The 24,239-nt window shown below is 44.7% G+C and overlaps 2 long non-coding RNA genes across 2 annotated transcripts; one reads left to right on the forward strand and one right to left on the reverse strand.

Annotated features, from left to right (window-relative positions):
* Positions 1–1,066: 1,066 nt before the first annotated feature.
* On the reverse strand, positions 1,067–18,655 carry LOC139357835 (uncharacterized). Its single transcript, XR_011611699.1, has 4 exons — positions 18,228–18,655; positions 12,041–12,274; positions 10,642–10,868; positions 1,067–2,742 (listed from the first exon to the last, which is right to left on the reverse strand). It is a non-coding gene; the product is annotated as an uncharacterized lncRNA (long non-coding RNA).
* A 98-nt stretch (positions 18,656–18,753) lies between these two features.
* Positions 18,754–24,009, forward strand: LOC139357834 (uncharacterized). Its single transcript, XR_011611698.1, has 2 exons — positions 18,754–21,794; positions 21,893–24,009. It is a non-coding gene; the product is annotated as an uncharacterized lncRNA (long non-coding RNA).
* The last annotated feature ends 230 nt before the right edge of the window (positions 24,010–24,239 follow it).

A 24,239-nucleotide genomic window follows, 5' to 3' on the forward strand; every position in this document is an offset into this window, starting at 1 on the left:
AGTATGTTCCTGGCTTTTGGATTCAGAAGTTGCCTTTATGGGAAGGAAAAAACAAAACAAACAAATGTGGCATAGATACAATATTTGGAAGAAAAGATAACAAGAGTAGAAAAGAGTTTCTTATTCTTAGGGGGAGGAAGTGAACTCATGGGAAGGTACAGAGGGCAGAGATATTTCTGGGTCCTGTGTGCTACTTCACCCTGGGAAGGTGACACAATTGCAGATGTTTCTGTGAGAGTTGGAAGCAGAAAAGACACATTCTTTGCCTCCTCAGTGGAGCCTCGGGGAAGAAATGGGTGCATAGTGGGTGCCCACTGAAGAGACACAGGCAGATGTGCAAAGTTTTCCATGCCCCAGTGAGAAAGAAGCATGTCTCTTCATGCCCAAGAGCACATCAGAGAAATGGAGAGTGCTCCTGAATCCGAAAAGGTCACACAGTCAAGAGTGAAGAATGTCTCAATAAATACCAGTGTGGAAGGATGATCTTGAGGACCACATCCCTCACTCTCTCTCCTTCTCCTCCCCTTTCTGCACATCTTGCATCTCAGAAGCCCCTCCCAGAAACTAGATACAACCCCAGGGGAAGGCGAGGTTGAAATCCACAAGTTCACTGAGATGGTTTCTGACAATGCAAAGAAAGCGACACTTGAAATCAAAATTAGGTTCTGTTTCTCACATAAATGTCTGGACTAGAATTGTGTCCACTGCTCACATCTTATATTCAGGGATGACATATCTCATGGAAGAACAGGGCTCAGCTGGCCATTTAAATGTCTTCCTAACAAATGTTAAGGTTCTAGAAAGCAAATGGTGGGTATACTATCCAACATATGCCATGAAAGCAGAGCCAATCCTGGGGGAAAGTTTCTCTCCTAATGGTAAGGTGTCCATATTCTCTGCCACAAGAACCAAGACGAGTGATCTGACAAGTGTGAAGACTGCATTTCAACATGAAAAGGACTTTTCTTAAACTCAAGCATGATATTAGCTCTACTTTGAATACCAGTTACGAAAATTCATAACAAGCTGAGGTATCTTCACTAACATTGCAAATTAATTTCTTGTATTCATCACAATGACATTTATGCATATTTGAAAAGTAGTCCATATGGATGAGCATATTTTTCATTCACTCTACAGACGGAACATGCACACTGGTTTGCAGATCCCTTGCAGTGACTCTACATCTCCTAGGAATCTGAGGTTCACAAGGTGAAACCCACCAGGCCAAACAATTTAAAATTGGGTTTGTTTTGAAAGTCCAGTAAGTATGATGGCAATGTCTTGCAGAAATTCCTCTCTTAGTATTCCAGTCTGTGGGCTCTGGCAGAAGTAATAGTCTGCTGCAAACAGATCACTCTTTTTTGTTTGCAAAGTCTTCATACCAGCTGAATCACAGCTTGCTTTTCACTTTTCGTAACACCTTGCAACATCGCAAAATATTTGCTGGAGTTTGTGAAGGGCGGCTGCAGAATTAGTAAACTGAAAGGAGGCCTTCCTTTACTCCCACCCCTGTCAGCACCTTCTGTTCTAGCAGACCGAAAGGCAGCTTGAGAACTCTGATTGCTTCTCCAGATTATGACAATTCTTGGCACCATCGCCCGGGGCAAGAATGGAAGCAAAGGAAACATTATGGAGTTTTGCAGGTGCCAGTACATAATATTGTCACTTCACAAACTTGAATTTATAAATGACTTCATGAAGGTAAGTTGCTATGGTAACCAGCCTTCTCAACTTTCATATCTGGAAGTAAGGATCATGTGGCCCCTTCTGTTTGGGACTATGTATTCTGGATTTAATGAATAACTACCCGTGCTCTAACTTCTAGTTAACTAGGCTCATAGGATGCTAGACCAGGAAGCAACATCAGCAACCATCTCATTCTACCTCCTTCATTCATAGATGGGAACTGAGACGCAGAGAAGTGGCGCTGTACAGCTAACACGTGTCAGCCCTGAGCCTGTGGTTTCTCACTTAGTTTTCTTTTTTCTTTTTTTCAAAATGAGTGATTTTTGCAAGGCAGTTTACTTATATATTGTTATTTTTAAACATTTTAGATTCAGGGTCCATATGCATATTTGTCACATGGTGTGCTGATGGGGACTGGGCTTTGTGTTAGTCAGGGTTCTCCAGAGGAATGTTTTCTTGCTTAGTTTTCTAGTGCTCTTTTCTTTCTACCACACTGCCTTTCTGAAGGCACGCACCCAGCTTCCACGAGTGGATAAGAGACATGGAACCACAGTTAGACACAGGGCCACCGTCACTTCTTACTGAGATGTTAAAACAAGTCCTCTCCATGTGCTGGTGTGTGAAACGTCTAATTTTCTCTATCAGAGTTATTACACATTCCACATGACAACAACTTTCATTGATTCAAAATGATGTATGAGGGGACAGTGTGGGGAGGTGGGGAATGACCTGAAGAAGCATGATCTAGTATTGTGGTTCCATAGTCTACCATACATAGATTAGCAATCTGCAAAGAATTAGACTGTACCCGAATTGTAGTGAACATAACATAAACTTCCTTTAGTAACTCAAAAACAATGTATCTTTGGCTTTTTAAAGCCTCATTTCTTGAACAATAATTTCTGTTGCATAAATACATGAAAAGGTGCTTCTGATAAAGAGCTTTCCTTCCAGTTAAGAAATCACCAGGCCACAGAAGATTTAGCTGTTAGGATTTTCCATAGATTCTTGGAGTGAAGAATGGCAGAAGCTTAGAGTATTTAGTACATTCTTCTAAAAGCAAATCAAAATGCAAAATTAAAACTAAACAGTGAAATTAGAGTGTTCGTTCATTTTAAAGAGAGATGAATACAAACGCTGGATCCTCCACAGTCTTTAAACATCGCAGATCACCTGGATATGTTGTTAAAATGCAGATTCTGGTTCAGGAGGTCAGGGAAGAGACCCAAGATTCTGCATTGCTAACAAGCTCTCGGGTGCTATCAACGCCGCTTGTCCTTGATCTACACCTTGCGTAGAAAGGGACTAGTTAACGTGCTGTCTCCTTGAATGCGTTTTCTGTGAGGGTCAGCCCTGACCACCCCAGTCACAGGAATCTTTCTGGCCTCCGGATTCCTAGTGCTCATTTTGTATGTATCATCCACAAGGTACTTAGGTACTGCCGTATATTGGTATGTCCCATATGTGCATATCTTCTGTCCCCAACCAGATTGTAAGCCCATCTGTGTTTGCTCAGCCCTGTGTGTGCAACAGAGGTGCTGAATGAAGAACTATCGATGATTGATTGATACGTTAAAGACTACTTCCTCAGAATGGTACACTTCGCTCATCAATGGAGCTCAAGACGTAAAAGTCTGGTTTAAGAGACGTTGAATCTCTTCTGCCTTTTATTCTCCCTTTCTTGTAAGTTGACTTTTAAGAAATCAGTGACTGTGTGGAGAGTTCTAATTGGGAATGTAATAAAATAACGGTGGAGGTGGGAGGGGGGCCCTATCACACCAGGAAGCGTGTTCATTGGTTGCATTAGACCACTCAAGTGGAAGCACTGAGATATTCTGGAAAGAACATAGGCTTGGGGGCCAACAGATCTGGGTTCAGAGCCTTACTCTATCACCAACAAGTTGTGTCTCTTTAGAAAATTTACTTAAAATTACTGGGAATTTATTTCATCATCTGTACAATGGGCTACTTTTTTCTGTGATTGTTGTTAAGAATTGTAGTAACTGGTAAATTGCCTAGCACAGTACAAGATGTTACACTCTCAGCAGAATCACTTCCAAGTCAAATTGGAAACTGAGTGTTAGCCACCCATCATTCTGGTTTGAGAAAGCTGGTGGGATAGTTTACATGCATGGCATTAGCGCCATCTAGTGGTATACTACTGCCTACGCTTCCTTACAGAATTCTGTCTTCTTTCATTACCTTTGAATGGCCACTTGATTTATTCATTTTATTCAACAAGCATTTATTGAATGCCTACTGTATGCCAGACACTGATTTGGCAGCTGAAGTTACAACAGTGAACAAGATAGACATGGTCCCTGCCTTTAGGGAGTTTGTGGTCAGGTGGGAAGATAGAAATAAAATAATTACTGAAATAGAATTTGAATTCAACTTACAAAAAGCACTATGAAAGAGGACAGTGTGTGAGTCTATAATAAGGCTTCCCTAGGGAAGTGACATTAGAGGTAAGAAGTGTAGAATCCAGCCAGGAGACCACATCAGGCATGTATCAGCCGCCCAGTAGCACCTCCCTGGACGCATTTACCCCATCCAGGATCAGGATCCTGCCAGTCTGTCATGAACTCCTATCTTGAACTGTGGCCTGTTTCATCAATCATCTAATGTCTATCACATCCCACTCTGTGCAAGTCACTTTACGTACACCGCTGCTGACTGTCTCATGTTATCCTTTTACAGGCGATGTGCAGTGAGGTTAAGTAACTCATACAAAGACATAAAATGACATGTCAGAGTCAAGATTCACACCCAGGTCTTTCTGCTGACAGCGCCCGTGCTCTTTCCTCTACTGAAGCTGTCTCCCGGATGCCAAGCCCAGATCTCTTCATTCTGCATTATGCTGCTTGCTTTGGCAGAAAGGAAACCATTAGGAGAAGTGCTTGGGGAGAACTAAAATGCAAAGGGAGGGAGGGAAAATGAAATAACAGCTCAGTGGGTCATGTGTGAAGGGCAGAGAGGAAACTGCTGACTTGGCTAGTTATGTTCCTCTGGTGTGATTTTAGGAAAGTAAACCCAAGAGATCTCTTTCATCAGGAAAGAAAGTATCCCTAATAATGTTGCTTATACTCTTGTGGTTTAAAATGTGTTGCAGCTGCTGCTAAATTAAAATGATTTGGAGGATCATTTGGAGCAGAGAGGTTATCCTCTGGAAATCTATAGGAAGTTGCAAGGATTCATGACCGCTAAGGAGCGAAACATCGCTGGGTCAGAACATAGCTGCAGGACTTAGAGGTTGCCTGAAACACGGGACTTTCAGCTTCAAAACTGGGACATTCTCATGACAAACTTATGACAGTTGGTCGCCTGGCAGTGAGCCAGACTGGGAGGATCCGATGTACCCGTGGAAGTTAGGCCGAAACACTTACTGAAATCTGGGGTCAATTTGAGGCCTTGGCCACAGACCAATGCAGAAAAGGTGGACAAAGGGTGGTACAGATTCCTCAGTACGAGTACCTTGGTACTCAGTCCCTGGACTACCAACCCAGAGCACCTGCTCTAGGTCTTGCATGCAGAATTAGTTGGCCCCAGTTCTGAGGGAGGGCTCAGGCGGAGGACAAGTATGACCGCAGAATCAGGCCACTCTGTGCTTCAGCTTCCTCATCTGCAAAATGGGATAAATAGCAGCACTTTGTGCCTAAAACTGCATGTAAGCTCTGTTAGTTAATATGTATAAAGTGCTCAGAACGGTGACTGGTCCATATGAATATAGGAAGTAGCACCGTGGAATTCTCAGGAAGAGAAACAGGTTTGTGGCCCCGGCCGGATCATGTCTATGATAGCTCAGTTTTCCCATCTGTAAAATGATGAGGTCCCTGCCAAAGCTTGCAGAAGAAACAGAACAAGACACAGTCAACAAGGAAAGAAGTCACAGATAATAGGTAGGAACTTGTGCTGTGAAATCAAACCCCCTAGATTACATCCAGCTCTGCCTCTTAGATGTTCATTTATTTATCTGCCACACCCCAGCCACCACCCCAAGACCCAAGAAACCAGGGTTGAAATGCCAGGCACCAAAGCTGCTGCAGCCATCATCCAAATCCCCCACACAGACCAGGGGCCCCTAGTCACTGGCCCAAGGCAGGGTGTAGCATCCAGACAAAGCGGGGAATGGAATTTGCCAGATAATGGATGCCAATGTTTTGAGGAAGACAGCAGCCAAGGGAGAAATGGAAATGCAAACCAGGTACAAACACCAATGGGCCAGGCGCTGTCCTGAGCACTTTGTGCACTAGTTCATCTAATTCTCCTAGCAATCTTATGAAGTAGGCACTGTTATTCACCCAATTTTACAGATGAAGAGACTGGGGCGCACAGTGGCTATAACTTGCTAAACTCACACAGTGAGCCAGAACTTTAGGCAAGTTTGCTGACATTTCTAGTCCCTAGTTCCTCTCAAAAGAATGAGGATAAGGTCAGGAGATCGAGACTATCCTGGCTAACACGGTGAAACCCCGTCTCTACTAAAAATACAAAAAAAAAACTAGCCGGGCGTGGTGGCGGGCGCCTGTAGTCTCAGCTACTCGGGAGGCTGAGGCAGGAGAATGGCATGAACCCGGGAGGCGGAGCTTGCAGTGAGCCGAGATCACGCCACTGCACTCCAGCCTGGGAGACACAGCGAGACTCCGTCTCAAAAAAAAAAAAAAAAAAAAAAAATGAGGATAATAAATTATGACCTCTACCTCATAGATTTGTTATGGAGATTAGATGGGATAGTCTATATACAGCACTTAGCAAAGGATCGGAAACATTTAAAGCACTCAAACCCCAAGTCACTCACTAGGTAATTGGTGTGATAAGATACATAGGCTACAATTACCAAAAATATAGCTGATAGTTTAAGAAAATGGCCAAATATGCAAGGTAGTAAAAGTCTGGGGTGGGGCAAGGGACATAAAATACCACAGGAACTGAGGAACAGGGGGTCAGGTCTGAAGAATCTGTTTTGCATGAGACACTTTGTAGGCCTTTGGAGAGAAATGGTGAAGAGGACTTTAAGCATGGACAGTTGGCCTCCAAACTCCGGGCTTTCATTCCCTGAACTAAGAGGGACCATGAGCAAGCCCTCACCTCTGGGAAGAAGCCCTCAGCAGCCCAGATAGGAGAGCTGAGGTGTCTGGAAAAGCCCACACCACGACCCGGGGCTGGGCCAGCTGTGGAGGGCCAGCAGTGCAGCCCCGTCTTGACTCCTGCTGCAGAAGGCCTGGGCTGGGCCGCAGCTCTAGCTGATGTTCCAGATTTCTGCCATGACCAGCCTCCTGCTTGCCAGCTTGAAACCACTGTTTGTTGACATGATCTCCCTGACTTCATCCATTTAGACCATCTTTGGCTCACTGACCTCAGTCCACTCACTTCGCCTGCTGTATTTTTTTTATTGTGCCCCCCTGATTCCAGGCAAGACATTCCATTCACTCCAGCCCCAATCTGGGAACCTTGTCAGCAAAGAGGATTGGCCAGGGATGAGGAATTGTGGTGGGGTGAGAGGAATACCTCTGATAAGAGATGTAGCAATGCTACTCACTAATAGCTCTAGATTCTTGGCAAAGTCCTAGGAACTCACCCCACATTTTTCATCAGAGAGTGTATTAGTTGCACTTTGGAAACCTATTAAGAGTTGTAATTAGCAGCAGGGAGAGAACAAGAACTCTTCTGCAGGGCAAGTGATAAGAGCAGTAAGCATTGAGTGGACAGTGATCATCCAGCCAAGTCATGATCCCTTTCCGCCTCTTCCATCTCTTAAAAAGAGACTGTGCTCTCAGGCTCAGGGAATTCTACTTGACTCTACTGCTTTGTGTCCAGATGGATTCCCTCTCTCTCCTGAGCCCTTTTGGGTACACGGCTGCTTTGGACAGTACCTGGTTTGCATTTCAATTTCTCCCTTCTGCCTTCCTCAAATCACTGGCCTCTGTTATCTGGCAAATTCCATTCCCCCCCTTGTCTGGATGCTACCCCCTGCCTTGGGCCAGTGCCTAGCAGCCCCTGGCCTGTGTGGAGGATTTAAATGATGGCTGCAGCAGCCTTGGTGCCTTGCATTTCAACCTTGGTTTCTTGGGTCTTGAGGTTGTGGCTGGGATGTGGCTGGTGGAACCCAACAAGGAGATTTACCTCCAACAGTAAGGAGGGGTTTCTGTGAGAGAAAATGAGCACCTGGGAACCCAAGCGGCTAGAGGTGACTGAATTGTTCCACACAAACTGGGTTCCCCTCAGGGCTGATATGGCCTGGAGAGACACCACTAGAGTCATCATGTGCCTCTAAGATTTTGCTAGGAAAGTCTCCAAGAAAAGGCTAGACTTTCATTGGGCTTGAAAAGTGGGTCACCCACACTGGGCACTCAGGTCTGCGTTTCTGCTCCAGGGTTCCCTCAGTCCAATTTTACACAGCAGTAACACTCTCTTCCACTCATGTTCTGTTTGGTTCTGCAGATCCTATAGGGAAACATCCTGATAATGAAACCTTTGTATTTTCCATTGCTGTGACAAAAAGACCAGATTAAACATTTTATGACACTTTTGTTTTTGTTTTTTCTGTACGCTGCATGTGAAAATATCTATTACACAAATCAAGTACTCTGCTTTCCATTGCCAAGCATCTTTGGCACAGGAGCTGTAATAAGAAGTGTAATGAACATAAAACAGTTTTTAGAATCACTCATTTGGTAGCTGGTATATGAAACTGACAAGGCCCCCTCTGCCAAAGCTGCAGAAGGTCAGGCATATCCTTCCCTTAGCTCATATGGCTGCAGAGGAAGGAGGTGTCTTTCTTTGGACTTCATCCCCAGGCAGCCCACACACTTTGATGCTCACCTGTCTGCCTTGGGGGACTGGAGTTGAATGACTGCTTGTTTTGTTCCTGGGATCTGTGGGCTTCTACAGTCGTCCCAGGCCTCCTTGCCTAATCGGACTCCCACCCATGCCATCTGAGTAGTTCCTCTTCTGGTCCCGTCACTATCATCTCCCTTTCTCTCTCTCGAGGCCTGTCCTTCTGTAGTGCATCTTTTTAATAACTGGGAAGAGTCTCCTCCGACCTTCCCTTTGGAGACCTTTTCTCCTCAGTCAATCCCTGCCCCATCCAGTCCCATCCCTTGTTCCCAGCATCCTGTTCACCATCCCTTTCACTATGCCACTGATTTACCCAGACTGGCTAGGACATCTCTGTTTGCATTGCATTGCAATATGGACTGAGGTGAGCTTGCCTATGAAATCAGCTGTGAACTTATTTTTCGTTTATTGTGATTTTAAAGGGCAGGGAGGAGAAAATGAATACTGAGGGAAGGAAAGGAGACCTAACATTTATTGGGTCCTTGGAGTTCTTCAGATAGATGCCTCATACATGCTAACTTATGCATCCTCACAATGATCTTGGGAGGTATTATTTACTCCATTTTACAGAGAAGGAAATGGAGGTTAAATCACTTACACAGGCTGGGCACGGTGACTCACGCCTGTAATCCCAGCACTCTGGGAAGCCAAGGCGGGAGGATTGCTTGAGCCTAGGAGTTTGAGACCAGCCTGTCTCTACAAAAAGATAATAATTTTTAAATAATCACTGCACAAAGTTCCAACGGTAGTCGACAAAGCAGCCAGTTATAAATTTGTTCTTCATTTAGTGTAAAAATGAAACTTTTCTGAATGTTTCAGTCTTTAAAAAAAAGAATCATGAAGCATGCCATCCGATGAGCTGTGTGACCTGGGGCAAGTCAGTGAACCTCTCTGGGCTATAGTTTGAACATCTTTAATGTTAGGAGCCTGTCCTAGAAGGTTCTAGCTCCTACGAGCTTTTAACCCAGGCTTTAATTGCCCTTGTTCTCAAAAAGGACTTCTTCATGTGCCGTCCAAATCTTTAAAGAACCCAAGTCATGCTAACAAGAAATAAATGACTAACACTCCGGGAGCGCTAATAAGGAGCACATCAGGAATTCCCTTCCTTTTTCCTGCCAGGCAGCCGTTTCACAGCCGTGCTCCAGCTCTCCTAAATCAGGATCTCTGGGTGGACAGGAGGGTGAGAAACACAGTGCTAAAGGGGCCTGGGTTTCTATGTCACCACCTCTGCCCACCCTCTGCCCCAGCCACTGTAGCCGGCATGCCTCCATCTAGCTGTCCTTCCCTACGCAGCCCGCATGCCCCCCATAGCTGGCTGCACTATGGGAAGGACTGATCCCCGCCAGACAAGCTGGACTTTCCTGGCCTCCCTTGCACCCTGGGAGATCCTTGTCCATGCGGGGGAAATAAGATTATATTTATTAAAAACTATATAATCTACAGCAGCCAGGTGCACACCTTGAAATTCCTGGGGCCATAACCTGGAAGGGCATTTCTTTAATCCCTGCAATTTACAGTTTTTACTCACCTGGCTTAGGTGGGGGAAAGAATCATACATACCTGTTCACACATTCATATGTATATGCACGTGTGTATACTGACTGTCTCCTTGGGATTTGCTAAGCCTTTCACAAGAAGCCTCAACAGCCCTAGGAAACTGTGCTCAGGACTCTGATTCCACTGGAGCTTGCCAGCATTCCAGGGCCACGTCAAGACTTTTGTAAATTGCTGAGAACTGAATTCTGACCCAGGAGCAAAGAGTGGACAAAGAATGGCACGGAGATGCCAAGGAAGCTGAGTTCAGGAGGGAAAGTGAAACCTGCCCCACTCACCATCTTTGTCTTTCTCTTCTCCCCAGCGTCTCAAACCCCAGCCCCTATACACACACTTGAAAAGAAGATTCAGCAACTGAATATGAGAGGAATTTCAAGGTGTGCACCTGGCTGCTGTAGATTATATTGTTTTTAATAAATATAATCTTATTTCCCCCACATGGACAAGGATCTCCCAGGGTGCAAGGCTTTGGTACCTGTGAAACTATGGCCAGTAATTGATCTAGAGATTGACCACCAGAGGCAGTGTTATCATTTATGACAAGTTTCCTTTGGCACTCACCACATCTTACAGCTTCTTCTATTTTGTTCTTGTCCCAATCCTCTTCCGGCCTCCATCCAAGAAGCTCTGTACAATTCAACTAAATTTATAGGACACTACTCCAGTTAGCACTGTGCTTAGGAATACAGAGTCCTTCTGGTACCAGGTCTGTTCCAAGTTCTTGCGCTTCTCAGGGTCACAGACTTGACAAGAACACTTGACTATGTTCTTGCTCCAACTTACAGAAACTGGAATGATGCAAGAAAGATGATGACAAGCTCATACTCAAATAAAATACCTGGGTCTTTCATCAAAACAGTGGCAAAGAAGCACGTATCTGTACATTTTAAGTTAAAATAAGATGTTGAAGGCTGGTGTGTTTCATTGTGTTAGTGATTATCCTGTTCTAACTACTTTTTTCTATTAACTGGCCAACAACAGTCCCAATTGCTTTTTGTTTTTGTTTTTGTTTTTAGACAGAGTTTCGCTCTTGTCACCCAGGCTGGAGTGCAATGGTGCGATCTCAGCTTGCTGCAACCTCCGCCTCCCAGGTTCAAGCAATTCTGCCTCAGCCTCCCCAGTAGCTGGGATTACAGGCATGCACCACTATGCCCGGCTAATTGTTGTATTTTTAATAGAGACCAGGTTTCACCATGTTGGCCAGGCTAGTCTCAAACTCCTGACCTCAGGTGATCCAACCACCTTCGGCCTCCCAAAGTGCTGGGATTACCGGCATGAGCCACTGTGCCCGGCCCCAGCTGCATTCAATGAGAGCATGTGTGGGGCCTGAGCCAGGCTGATGGACATATGAGAGGACCAGGCTGGGGAAGGACTCGGGGCATGGACTTCTGTCTGGATACAGCACCAAGTGGGACAGGGTCGGGGGTCAGGGAGATCGGATTGGCCAGAGCACAGGAACTTGCAAAGAAATACACAACAGGACATAGGTAAGGTAGAGAAGAGGCAAAAATACATTAGTAGACACCAGTTAGTGTAGCACATGATTTCATATCCTGTATATAATTTAATCATAGCAACCATGTGAGAAGAGTACTATCTCTTGACTTTCAGTTGAGGATTAGGCCCCCAAAAGGCTGCTGATGCAACAGTACTTAACTTCAGATGGGGCTAGGGATAGTGGTTCCCCAGCCTCTGACAGGGTTCATCAGAGATTATTTATTTGCTTAATCTGAGCTACTTAGCAGTAAAGCCTAGATTCCATCCACCTTTTGTCTCCAGGCCTAGTGAATGCTCGTTTCATTTTACCTCGCCTACCTAGTTACTACCATATTAACTTGCTAAAAATATTCTATGAAATGAATTATATCTGCAAATAAGTGTAAATAATATATGTCTTGCTGAAGAATAATAAAATAAGCACTTGTGACCCCACCACCCAATTTAAGGCATAGAATATTACCACTGCCATCGAAACCCTTCAGAGGCGACCGCGATGCTGAAATGTCCGCTGATGACTCCTTTACCCTTTACAATGTTGCCACATACGTCTGCTGTGTAATTTCCATTTGCCCCTCCAGATCCATCTCCAGGCTTCTCCGTACTGCCGTGTGTCCCGTGAGGCTGGCCCATCTGGACTGCACCAGGGAGCTCCCTTGATGCTTGGCTTCCTGGTGGGTTTGGCCAAAGTGAAACACTGACAGGAAGGCAGAGGATGAGAATGAGGCCAGGGTATCTGCTCCCCTGCTCCCTTTCTGCCGGGGCACCCACCGTGAATTGGTTGCGTTCATCTACCAAGGTCACTCTTGGCTCTGGCAGGTAGCCCTCTCTACCCTGCAGCCCCTTCCCTGCCCTTCCCGGCTACTTCAGGTCTAGTGATGGTAAAGCTTCCTGACTGCTCTGCCAGCCTTAGGGTGCTGAACCATTCCCTGTTGGTTTCCCAACCCTAGTGTTTCTTAATCATTTTTAAAAATCATGACTCCCCTAAATACCCTTTTCAGACTTTTTCCCCCAGTCATCTCCCTGCCATGAAATTTTAATACCACACATATACTGTTGATCTATTTATGTACTGTAGATATCTTTGTGTTTTATATATGACAAGAATACTATCTTTCGCTCACCAAGAAGCAATTTTCACCCCTCGAGGGTGATACTGACCTTATTAGGAATGTATACCCTAACCCAACTCATATTTTTGTAGTTCCCTCTAACACATTCTCTTTAGTCACCCATTTCGCATGTACTATCTCTTTCTTGCCAAGACACTAACATAGATATGTTATGCAACATATTGTTATAGTATATGTATTAAACGTATAATAATATAACAATATACTGTGTCCATAAATAATATTTTAGTTCAGTCAGGTTTTGATCTTTAAGTGAAGGAACACAGTATGTTTTTCTTTTTCTTGGCCTTTGTCAATATTTGTGAGATTCACCCATACTGATGCGTGCAGTTATTGTTCATTTTTACTGCCATATGGTATTGCACTGGATGAACATACACAAATTTACAAGTTTGTTTAGTGGTGGAGATGGATATTTGGGTTAGTTATTTTGAACACACGTCACAAAACATTCTTGTACGTATCTTTTGGTAAAGACCTAGATACACATATACATAATATACACATATATATACAGAGTCTCTAGGGTACAAACCTGGGAGTAAAATTGCTGTATTGTAGGGTTTGCCTATTTTTCTCCTTACTAGGAAATGCCAAATTGTTTTCCTGTAATGATACCAATTTATTTTCATACCAATAGGATTTGAGAGTTCTGGTTGCTCCACATGCTTTCCAGCATTTGTTATTGCTGGACTTTTTAAATGTCTGCCTGTCTGGTAGGTATGAAAAAGGTATTTCATTGTAGATTTGATTTTCATTTTGCTTATTACTGATAGGTTGAGCATCTTTCCCCTTCTTCATTGCCCATTTGGTTTTCTTTTCTGTGAATGCCAGTTTGTGTCTTTTGTCCACTTTCCTATTGCAGTGTTTCATTTCTTCTTATTGATTCATCGGTTTCCTTCATGTATTCTAGATGCTAACCCTTTGCCAGTTAGATAAACTGCAAATATTTTTTCCCAGATTGTGGCATGTCTTTCCACTATTTTAATAATGAGTTGTGATTAATATACATTTAAAATTTTAATGGAGAAAATGTATTAACCATTTTCTTTCTGGTTTGTGTCTTTTGTGACTTATCAGAGACATTCTTTCCTATACTGAATTCATAATGTTTTTCTGTAGTTTCTTTTAAAAGACATTTAAAATTGTACCCTTTACATTTAAGTTTCATTTTTTTGTATATAGCAGGGATTCATTTTTTTTTTCATATTAATGGAAACCAAGTTTCCAGTGTCATTCATTGAATAGACTATCAGCCCCCTTGCCCATCTTTCTTTTTATTTCTTTCTTTTTTTTTTTTTTTTTTTTTTTTTTTGAATCTCACCCTGTTGCCCAGGCTGGAGTGCAGTGGCATGAACACGGCTCGCTGCAGCCTCAACCTCCCCAGGCTCAGGTGATCCTCCCAACTCAGCCTCCCAAGAAGCTGGAACTACTGGCGCCCACCACCACACCTACCTAATTTTTGTATTTTTTGTAGAGACCAGGTTTCACCATGTTGCCCAGGCTGGTCTTGAACTCCTGGGCTCAGGCGATCCACCCCCACCTCAGCCTCACAAAGTGCTGGGATTACAGGTGTGAGCCACCACGCCCAGCCCCGCATGCCCATCTTGACTGCCTCCTCTGCCCCGTGTTTATAAACATGTGGGTCTGTTTCTAGGCTCTCTTTTCTATTCCACTGGTGTATTATTATGTCCCTGCACCAATAACACAGTTCTCATTTCTTTTTTTTTTTCTTTTTTGTTTTTGAGATGGAATCTCGCTCTGTCGCCCAGGCTGGAGTGCAGTGAAATGATCTCGGCTCACTGCAACCTCTGCCTCATGTGTGCAAGCAATTCTCATGCCTCAGCCCCCTGAGTAGCTGGGACCACAGGCGCCCGCACCACGCCCAGCTAATTTTTTGTATTTTTAGTAGAGGCAGGGTTTCACCGTGTTTGCCAGGATGGTCTTGATTTCCTGACCTCATGATCCACCTGTCTCAGCCTCCCAAAGTGCTGGGATTACAGGTGTGAACCGCCGTACCTGGCCCACAGTTGCCATTTCTATAGCTTAGTAATAAGTCTTGATATCTGTCAGGATAAGTCCTTTTTTCTTCTTTAGAAGTATCTTGTATATTCTTTGCCCTTGACTCTTCCATGTGAAGATTTTTAAATGGTTTATAACAGATTCCAAAAAGAGCCTGAGCAGGCAGTGTCAAGGGTAAACAGCAAGGGCGGGGATGAGCATCTACATGCAGATCAATAATGCTGGTGCAGCAGTGTTGGGGCAGAGTAAGGGCCAGACCATGCAAAGCCGTGTCAGAGACCACAGCCCGTCTGCAGTCCAGGGCAAGGCCACCCCATGTAGGTAGGGTCAGCCAATGTCAAAACGTGATGGGTGACTGTCTCTGCTTACTATTATCCCAGTTGCCCAAGGACATCACAAAGGTACTAAACCTTTATCATAAGCCTCCTTTGGGAGGTTTATTAAGGAAATGGAATTATTTATTCTGAAAGAGGAAAAAAGCTAGGAAGAACTTAATTGTTAAATATGACTCTAGGCTAAGAACATAAGTGAAGATGGAAAAGAGGCCAGAGTTGGGATTCAGACTCACTGGGATCAATGAGTATCACAAAGAGACAAACCTAGCTGAATCCATAGCTCCAGCCTGCTTTTTCCCAAAGGGAATTTAGATGGTTTCAGTACAAATCCATGTTCATTACTGGGGTTTATTTTAGTTGTTTGGTTTTGTTATTCATTTAAGATAATACTTATTGAGCTTTTACTCTGGGCTGGGCTTTCTTCTAAGCATTTAATATGTATTCACTTATTTCCATGGTCCCTGCCCACTCAAATCAACTCAGAGTATGTATCCAATAGATGATTGATCCGTTAGCATATTTCCCATCAGGAATAAATCACTGAGGAAAGATGAAGAATTCCCTTTATGTATAGATCTTTGACAACCACTCCTCAAACTGGGCTTTTGAACATTTTCCTTGCGGATCTTGTTTATTTGGCCTGAATGGAAAAAATGTAAAGCCAGGAGTCAGGTTATATCATTAAAAAAAAAAAAAACCAGACAGGATCATGGTGACTACATCTTCTCTGAGGGGAGGCAGGCAGAAGGAAGGGGATGAGCAGGAAGATGAATATTCTAGAACAGATTGGGAGGAGTAGCCATTCTCTCCTCCACAGAGGTTTCTTGAATGAGGAAGACTTGGCCTCTTGCTGTGGGCCAGGAAGTTCATGGTATCAGATGCCAAGTGTTGGTATCAAGGAATTCCCAACAAGAAGGCAGCCGCCTCAAATCCTTTGTGGAACAAGGCAGGTTATAAATAGATCTATAAATTTTTTTAACCAGAAGGCAACAGGCTTAGCACAGCTATTCTTCTCTTTCGGTTCCCCTCCCTGCATCGCTTTGCCTATTAAATCCCTGCTACCAGGCAGAGCCATCTGTGTATCAGCCAATCCGCTGCCGCAGCCTCGGGAGAGCCAGGATGGAAACTGGCTTCTATTACGATTTCAGGTTGTGACCTTGCTTGTGGGAAAAAGTAAATCTTCCTATCTTACCTCTGGCTAATTGGGCAGGAGGTAGAAGAGACAAGAATTTATTGCACAATTTGCCTCCTGCTGACTAGAACGCTAATGTAGCCCTTGCAGAGGCAGGCTCTGGTTTTAAGGACAGGCTGAGGAGAGAGAAGCTGTGGGTTGGGTCTCTGGTACAAGCAGCCAAGACCTGCTCGTGGGGCTTTTAACTGCAAGATTTTAGAAGAAGGGTTGTCTTCCTGGCCAAGTTATATGTGGCGTGTGTGTGTGTGTGTGTGTGTGTGTGTGTGTGTGTGATAAGAGAGAGAGAAGACATAGAGAAACAGAGAGGTTGATTTCATCTCTCCTAATAGATGATGACTTAGAAATTATTTAGCCTATTGAGTCTGCAACCTTGTTGTAGATCAGCACCCCCGGAGACATGTTAAAGCACAGGTTACTGGGTTCCACCGGCAGAGTTGCTGATTCAGTTGGTCTAAGGCAGGGCCTGATCATTTGCATTTCCCATGTGCTCTCTGGTGATACTAGTGCTGCCAGTCTGAGGATCACATTTTGAAAACCAGTGATTTAGTCTAACCTCCTGATTTCACAAATGAGGAAACTGAAGCCCAAAAGCCCAACAGTTAATGAAAATGCATGCTCAGGCACCCACAACTGGTTATTGGCTAAGGCCAGACTAGAACAGGGATTGCCAGACTCCTAATCTGGTGCTTTCTCCACCACATCAGGCTGGTACCTGGCCAGGATGCCAGGGAGTTGCTATTCTAATAATAAACATGTTATTCTTCATGGTTGAAGATTACCAGTCCCTGCATGGTTTCTTCTTCCTTTGCCTTCCCCAGTCCAACAGAGTCTGCCCTGCTGGCTCAGTACAGAAATAGCCTAGCCTAGCCCACTCACCCACCAACCAGTGGGGCTTAGAATCAGGTCATGCCCCACAGCCAGGTGCCTAAGCACCTGGTGTCTATGTTACTGTCCAAGGGTTATTGCTGGTAAATGAATTGGAGATCTGAGGCCTTTGCAGTGACTACTGGGTGTGCATATTGGCCCTGAGTTATATATAGCTCTTTCTACATTCTCCATGCTCTCCTGAGGCTTTGACCTTGATGCCAGACATTTCAGCTCATTATTCTGCCTAGCACCTAAATCCTCTGCTGAGGCTAGAGCTCCACTCTGAATGATGATCCCATGATGGGAGACTCTACTTCTGTTGGTCCTCATTCCTGAACTAGAGTGTTGGTCTATACCCAAATTTGGTTGCTGAGTCCTGCAGCCCACAGGTCAACCGCCCATGTGGTATCTGCCCACCCAGAGGCTTTCTGAGCTCCGACTGCCTCTCGAATTCCCTGGGCTGTGCTCTGCCTGCCAGATTAGAAACCTCAGGCTCAACCTGATATGAAATCAAAGCTGAGATTGACCTTGAGATGCTTGTCTACCTGTCACTGGCACTTCCAGGGCCAGCTTCTGCACTGGATCAGTTCCCCAGCCCCACCTCACCCTGGCCACATGCCTTCATCTGCCAGTGAGATCCAGCACAAAGGTGTCCTACAGAGGACAAGTGCTTCAAGTGATTTTTTTCCAGCATGGGGAAGGAGTACACTAACCTGTCTATAGTAATAGTTTGCAGGTCTCTTTTGATATGGGAGGTGGTCATCTGGAAGGAGGCAAAGGGATGGCTCAATTGTTCTGTATAAAGAATTGGTAGATACTGGAGGTAATGGAGAAAACACAACAGAGAATCTTGGAGGAGATGGGAGCAATTTGAGTGATGCAGGAGGCTGGAACATAGATGGGGAAAGCAGAAAAATTCCCTGTGTGGAACAGCCATAGGACTTTCGCCACTCAATTTTAATGTGTCCACTATAGGACAATATGACCTCCTTCTTGCTCCAAATCTTGATACATTTGTATAGCTTTTGTGGTGGTGGCAGGGGTTAGGGGGCAAAGTGAAAGAGCAGGGACATATATAGAAGTGTGGCCTGCTCCACTCACCTCTACTGAGACCTACATGTAGCTAGCAGCATTGTAACTTGGTTCTAGGTTGCACTCTATTAGTTCTAGGTGGTGAACCTGGAGGAGTGAGCAGTGGCTGGAAATGGGGCTGGAAGAAGAAACAAGGAGAGCTTAATGCAACTGGCAACTGGCAGATGGGTGACTTGAGTAGAGGCATGAAACATACACCTAGTTTACTCTAGTATGTTTGCCAAACATACTAGAGACTTCAAAGGCAACTCTTAGATGATGGTATTGGATAATTCTGTAATTTATTGTCAGCACACACTAGCCATTTGAGAGAACTAGCCTGATGTGAGACACAGTCGATTTTCTTTCTTTCTTTCTTTCTTTTTTTTTTTGAGACAGAGTCTTCCTCTGTTGCCCAGGCTGGAGTGCAGTGCTTACTGCAACCTCCGCCTCCCAGGTCCAAGCGATTCTCCTGCCTCAGCCTCCCGAGTAGCTGGGATTACAGGCACCCACCACCATGCCCAGGTAATTTTTGTATTTTTAGTAGTGATGGGGTTTCACCATGTTGGCCAGGCTGATCTCAAACTCTGACTTCAAGTGATCCGCCCGCCTCAGCCTCCCAAAGTGCTGGGATTACAGGCGTGAGCCACCACGCCCAGCTGGTAGATACTCTTTCATTTAGATTCCACTACCTTGGAATCTGTGCTTCCTTGGTCAGAAGTTTGGGGGAAATAATCGTTTGTCTTGTCTATGAAGAAACAAATCAGAAGTAGAAACAAAGTGATAGGGAGAGGGTTTAGATTTTGTAAAGGAACAAGTCAGTACTTTTCACATGCTAACAAAGTGTTTATTGCCCTAAAAAAATAATTTGCAATAAATCCATCAGTAGCTTACAGGAATTTTTTAAATTTTAAAATATGACACCCTCAATCCTTTTTTGCAATTTGGTTTGAGGACAGTTCTAAACTTCTTCCTAACCCCTTTCTCTCCCATAACTTTCATCCCTTTATTTCTCCCAACCAGGCCTTCCATGATGTGGAAATGACACGGAAAGCCAGGTTGCCATTTTTTTTATAAGGTTCCCCATAGTATCCTGGCCAAATTTTCTTTCTCCTCTCCAAATAAGCGTCGATCGTCGGACTGAAGTGGATGGTTGAGATGTTGCAGTGGGAATAAAAGGAGGTGATGAGAAGGTTCCCGCCTAAACCATTCCCCTTCCTTTGTTCCCAGCCCAACGGCTGCTGGACAGTGTCTCTCAGAGTACACCTTGGTCCTTTTCCTGAGAAAGCCAAACTTGGAAGTGACTAGCAGGTCTAATTGTGCCTCTATGGAATCCAAATTCTGGAAGGAGACAAAGAGAAGTCTGGAGGCCTCCGACTGGAGAGAGAGCCTGATGGATTAAATCCAAGCTTTGCACAGTCCCAAAAAGCTGTCAGGGTGCCTGGGCAGCGTGGAGCCGATCTGGACGATGCATTCCAGATGGCCCGCCTTCCTTCTTTGGGTTTGGGGCCAGTTGGAGCTCCCGGGCAGTTTCCCAAGGTAGCCCCCCAGAGAGCTCAGGGCAGCTGTCCAGATGGGAGGAACCAAAGTAAGGATCACTGTGGCAGGCTTGGAGTTGGAGGAAAGCCCCCACCCCCCAACTTTGTGTTGAACATCTGGATATCATTTTTCAGACTTTTAAAAACACTAACTCTACTCTGCTAAATACAGCCAATTCATTTCTTTTTTAAAAAAAAAAAAAAGCCCTTGGGGGACATTCTAGGCCAATAGGTTGCCCCAAAGTGGATCCAAATAATTTTGGGCTATATGATATAGTGGAGCTCAGAGAATCAGAGAAGGGCCTCCAAAACTAACAGGCATCTGATCATCACCCCACTCCCCACCTCCCCAGTTCACCAGCTGGCAATGATGCCACCCGCTACAGGGACTCCAGGGCAATGCCAGGGATCTGCAATATATTTTACTGTTTGGTTTTGTTTTATTTTAGCTTACGCAAAATGTACAAGTCAGATGTGGAAGATTGTCTCTTATATCCAAGGATTTCAGTCTAAGTTACAGCAAATAAGCATGAGACAGAGAGAAGGGACAGAGAGAGTATATGAGAGAGAGAGAGGGGAGAAGGAACAGACCCACTGAGTCACTTGAAAATTCCACGGTCTGTGAACCTGCTCTGGCCATGACAGAATTCTTTATTGTGAAGACAGGTCTATTAGCCTGCAGGTCCCTTGCAACCACGTGACTGAATGGTAACCTGAACTGAGTCAGCCAACTGCAGCCCCTTCTCCGAAGGACCTGAGGGGAGGCGAGAGGCAGGAGCCTCTACCCCAAGAGTACCCATGGTCAAAAGGGAAAGTTCTGCTCTTAGGAAATCCCAACTTATGAGGCATAGGTAGGTCCTAGTGCTGGCGAGCTTTTGGCTTACCAGAAAAGAATAGTCATGGAGCACCATGTGCTAGACAGTTCCAAGGGAAAGGAGTCTAAAAATATTGAGCGGACACAGTGAAGGAGTGAACAGAATAGGTTGGGGTTATTTGGAAGGAAAAAGGTTGCTGAAAGAGAAAACCATTTCCAATCCAATAGTCATACACAAAGGAAGCCCAGGTACAGATCTTGCCCAGCCATTCCAATTTCAATTCTGTGGCTGTTAGAATTGTACTTCAGTGAAGCTATGCAGACACATATCTAGAAAGTATGTGTCAGAAAATGAAAACCTGACACATCCAGTCAGTTCTCCAAGTGTGCCTTGATTGAGGAATAGAAAAACTTTTGCCTAGTGTACATTGGCAGAAAATAATAACACCCAATACACAAATATCTACTGTAACTATATATCATTGTATGAAAACAAGCCATGAATAATCACATATATAAGTCTATAGACTGCAAACACGTGGTGATACATCCTTATGCAGCATATCCACACATTCCCAACTGCCCAATCTCACTGTGTCCTCAGGAGTCACAAGAGCATCGTTATCCCTATCACTCAGAGACCTAATTCGACCCTGGTTCTCCTGGATGGTTCAGCATGCAGATCTACAGCCTTAAGGCTTAGACCTTTGCCTGTCTTGACAAGGGCTTTTCTGAGCTGCCAAACAATTCCCTGCAGTATGCCAAGGTATTATTAATTAATGTTGATCACGCTCATGGCAGCTCTGCTGTGAAATGCCAGCCCTGTTAATAGCTCAACGTCGGGCTCATGTCGACTTGGAGTTATAACTCTGTCCTAACCTTTATCTCCTTTTACGATAATAGAACACTGAAAGACTCTCAAATGCCATAAACGATACTCTTCTGAAACTCATCCACCTCGTGGTAGCAGAAGCACGCCATGAGCACCAACCACTCTTCCTGAAATTATGTTGTGACAGGCACACAAGGAAATGACAGGTATTTTTTAATTCCAGATATAAAGGAGAGTTTTTGGTATTCTGTTCCAGACCAGGAAACTTACGTGGTGGAGAATTTTCCTGGACTGGATGTTTCTTGCTCACTTGAATTTTAAGAGAAACTTTCCCAAGGGGTCCAGACAAGTGCTGCTTTGCTCTAAGTCTCTGTATGCAGCAACATTGGTTGTTCTCATCGTACTGATACCTGGTAAGTGGCAGCATTGCCCTTCTGCACGATATTAGTACTTTCCCACTGTGGTTGGACTTCTCCCATTGCGACTCCTGCTTCTCCACGATGTGACCCAGGTTGAATGAAGGAGCATGGGGATCTCCCAATCAGAGACACCTGAGATTGGCCCCAACCACCTTGCCCAGAGAACAGAAGAAGCAGACGCATACGGTGTGGAGCGAGGCCCCACATCTCTGCCCAGTTCCAAATTCCATGGCCACCCAGTCTTCATTTCTTTTCCTGAAACTGCCTGTGAGCTCTAGGTAAGATGGAAACTCCAAACTTAGAAAGCAGATGCCTGGGGAGCTACTCTGTGCAGAAACTGGAGTCCCTGAGGCTCTGCCTCCTAGGGGTTTGGCCTGGATTTTCTAGGACAACTCACTGCACCGGGGAAAATGAGCTCATCCAGTCACTGATCAGACAGATGGCAGTGACTGATCAGGAGTGTCAAGGACAATTCCTCAGAAAATGGCTGCTCCTCCCTGTGGCTTTGGTGGCAGTGCCACACAGATGGGTCAGTCTACCTGGTAGCCTTCTAAAATCCACAGAATGTAAACACCAAAAGAAGCCACAGTCCCTGGGACCTGCATAGGAAATGTCTTAGCAGGCATCTGACCGGACTGGAGTCCACAGGGGAGAATCTGTCAAAACAAATCCTGTTTTGGAAATGCAGGACTGTTCTGGTAGGATCCATCCCGGGACCTAAGAGCTGAGGAAAATTGGCTAAAAAGGGCAAGACTCACCCAAGAATCTGTGATGGAGGCACACCCATGCTGCCCCGATGGCTGGCTGGCACTGTAGATGAGTTCCAGATAGGTTACTGGTAAAGAAAACAGCACTTCTTCCTGCCTTGCATCGGCAACCTGTGCCTGGATTATGAGCTGCTGGAGCAAGGGTAGACTGGAAGGACACCAGGAGGTTTCTGCTGTCTAATAACATGCCTGGGGCTCAAGGAATTCTTCCATCCAGTCTCCTACTTCCAGGAGGCTTCCTCCCCTGGCTTCTCCCCCGGGTACCATGATGGGCCTTTCATTTGACATTGAGCAGCTATTTCCACACTGTCTCTGTCCATGCCTCCATCTGTGAGACTTTGTTGTATTCTTGGTTGACTCAGGTGATCACAAGCGCCTGTTACTGACGAAGTGGATTACCATGCAACAAGTGCTCTAGGAAGAAGGTGCATATGTTTGTTGTTACCAAGAATGTCTAACTTAACTTTAATCCGTAACAACTCGTGTTAGGGGAAATGGCACACCAGTTTTCCTTTTCAGAGAGTTTTCCTTATCATGGTTCATTTGTCCTTGTACCTCTTTGGACCATGTAGAGATTAGTCAAATTACCTGCATTTGACAAACGAGAACCATGCAGCCCCATAGTGACTTGTCTGAAGAAGCCCAGAGAATTGGTGACAAAGCTGACATCTGGTCTCCTGATTTCCATTCTGGGATTCTTTCTACTGATCTTTCTTATTTCATTTATTCAGTGTACCAACTCAAATGAAAACGTGCCTACTACATGGCATGGAAGAAACAGGCTTCTTGTCTTATCTCTCACAGTCCGCCCACGCAAACCATCTGTCCAGCCAAACCGAAATAGCACTGTGCTTCCAGCCTCTGCACCCTGGCTCCTGCCCTGTCGCTGGCTTGAACCACCCTCCCCCAACTCTCTGCTTAATGAAACTTAATCATCCTTTAATCCCAAGCTCAACTGTCCTGTCTTCTATATTGCCTTCCTGATTATTACAGCAGGAAGTAATTTCTCTTGCTCGAAATGCAGTTAATTAAAAAAAAAATGGGCAACTTTGGTGCCATCGTACTCTGCCTTGGATTATAGTGTTTTGTTGGTGAATTTTATCTCCCCAAATAAACTGTGGGCCTGAAGAAGGCAGCAACTATATTTCACACATCTTAGTATTCTTCACAGTCTTGCGTATGATATAAGCTAAATATTTATTGAATGAGTCAATGAAAGTGATTTTCAATGTTGAGAGCTGAATTCAGAACCCCAGAATCTGGTCTCCATGTTTCTTCTATCAAGTCATTCTGAAAGCAATGCAGTTTCTACTATGATTTGCCTCTTTGTGGGCCAATCACAGTTGAAAATAGACTGTTTCATATGGTGCAGTCTAACCCAATGCATATTGAACTGTTTGGACAGAATAAAATAGTTTAAATGGCTGAGCTTGAAAACTGAACTTCATGTGCTGTTGTTGGCTAGCATTAAATGAGTAGCCCCTCCCAAGAAGGCCTCCTTCTTTCATAAACTTGTATTAGTTCTCACCATGTGTAGTGTAAGAATAAAGTATAGTGGTCATTGGGGTGTCTCCATGGACCAAATGAAGAGGAGAATGAGGGAGTGACCTGGTATTGTGTCTTCCATCAGTCATCCATTCATTATTTCCATAAGCATTGACTAAGCGTTTTC

Source organism: Macaca nemestrina, chromosome 13, assembly GCF_043159975.1.
Source record: "Macaca nemestrina isolate mMacNem1 chromosome 13, mMacNem.hap1, whole genome shotgun sequence".
In the NCBI taxonomy this organism is placed as follows: Eukaryota; Metazoa; Chordata; class Mammalia; order Primates; family Cercopithecidae; genus Macaca; species Macaca nemestrina.